Source organism: Penaeus japonicus, unplaced genomic scaffold, assembly GCF_977035675.1.
Source record: "Penaeus japonicus unplaced genomic scaffold, GWHDUDI00000001_assembly GWHDUDI00000002, whole genome shotgun sequence".
Lineage (NCBI taxonomy): Eukaryota > Metazoa > Arthropoda > Malacostraca > Decapoda > Penaeidae > Penaeus > Penaeus japonicus.
In genome coordinates this window covers 38175491-38177990 of record NW_028234404.1, presented here as the reverse complement: position 1 = coordinate 38177990, position 2500 = coordinate 38175491, and positions in this window count along the sequence as shown.

Here is a 2500-nt window from a genome sequence, read left to right as displayed (position 1 = left end):
ACTTCTTTCATGCGCTCGGTGCCTGAGCCTGTCACTTTCTTAGACGCATAACCACAGTGACTCCCACTCTTAATAAATAAATAAATATTTATAGATCTATAAACACACACACACATACACACACACACAAAAAATATATATATATATATATATATATATATATATATATATATATATATATATATATATGTATGTGTGTGTGTGTGTGTGTGTGTGTGTGTGTGTATACATATATATATGTATGTATGTATATGTGTGTGAGTATGTATATATATATATATATATATATATATATATATATATGTATGTATATAAATATATATACACAAATATATACATATACATATATATATACATATATATACAAATATTACATATACATATATATACACATTTATATACATATGTATATATATATATATACACATTTATATATATACTTATATATACATATATCTATATATATGTATATATATATATATATATATATATATATATACATATATATACACACATATATATATATATATATATACACTTATATATACACATATATATACACATATATATAAATATTATATATATACATATATATGTATATATATATGTATGTATGTGTGTATATAAATACATATATACATACATATATATACATATATATATATTATATATATATGTATGTATGTGTATATATATACATATATACACATATATATACACATATATATACATGTATATATATACATATATATACACATATATATATACATATACATAAACATATATATACATATATATAAATATATATATACATATACATAAACATATATATACATATACATAAACATATATATATATACATATATATACACATATATACATATACATAAACATATATATACATATATATACACATATATACACATACATAAACATATATATACACATATATACATATATATACACATATATACATATATATATATATATACATATATATACATATTATACATATATATATATACGTATATATATATATATATATATATATATATATACATATATATACATATAATATATATATACATATATGTATATATATGTATGTCCATAATCTCAAAACAAGTGCAAACCTAACCTCAATACAACTAGCCATTTACAACGCCAGCAAACCATAAATCATACGGATTTTCCCCCCCGAGGTCAGCAACCATTATCATCATTCCCACGACTTTGGGCACGAGTGTGTGGTCGGGTGTGTCAGGAGACGGGGCGCGCTGATTGGCCGTTCCCTAGGGTGTGCGACACAGCCAGCCAATCATCGCGACGCGTCCGCACACCACCCTGTCAGGTGACGTGATCTAAAAGCGGACTCGCATAACTGCCGGCTTTTCTTATTTCTATCCAAATGGCAGTTTTTACAGGATTCCCCTCAATGAAGATGATTTACGAGTCGAAATGTGTGTATTGGCAAGCCGGTCAGCCGGTTCACGTGGGCATGATATCCTTGGCTTGTGTTTACAGCGTGTGAAGGGGCTGCGGGGAGGCTTTGTGATCATCATAAAGGTTAATATATAAATATATTCGTACATGAACACACACATGTCGAGCGGGAGAGAGGGAGAGAGGGAAAGAGAGAGGGGGAGAGGGAGGGAGAGAAAGAGAGAGAGAAATCTACATTAGGCCACAAAAAACAATACGAAAAAACGCTGAGACTATGCTTGTGTGTGGGTGTGTATATATATGGGATAAGGTGAGTAGGAAAGATTGGAGAAGGGGAAGAGGGTGGGGTAGGGGGGCGGTTATCCTAGTTCACCTTCACCAGAAGGACACAGCAACAGAGCCCCCCTTCCCCCTCCCACTCTTCTATCCCCGCCAACGTTAGATAGCCATGCATAAAACAAGTAACCCCCCCCCCTTCAACCAAGAAGCAGAAAGACCGGTCAAGCTACAACGGACACAAGCTAAGCGAAGGGCATGGCAACAGCTGATCCTACTATACGCTTCGCTCTGCACGTCTTGCCCGTTTGTCCGGGATTACAGAGCTACTATCGCCTACGTCACCCTCTCCCCCCTCTCCCTCTCCCTCTCCCTCTCTCTCTCTCTCTCTCTCTCTCTCTCTACCTCTCCCTCTCCCCCTCTCTCTCCTCCTCCTTCTCGCTCTCGCTCTCGCTCTCCCTCTCCTCTCTCCCTCTCCTCTCTCTCTCTCCTCCTTCTTCTTCTTCTCCTCCCTCTCCCTCTCCCCCTCTCCCTCCCTCCCTCCCTCTGATACGCTCATTGCAGGGCCTACTCGTTGTAAAAGAGATTACGACATCGTTACGTTGTTCATGATTACCCCACACGTCCGACGATAACACTGGCGGGCATTCTTCTTTTTTTAACCCACTTCACTTTCACCGGTAAACTTTCAACCACCAAGTAATCATCACTTCATAATCATTCAAATCAACAGATTAATACTAAGCTTTATAAATATGCGTGCTTGTTCCTGTGAGCGCTT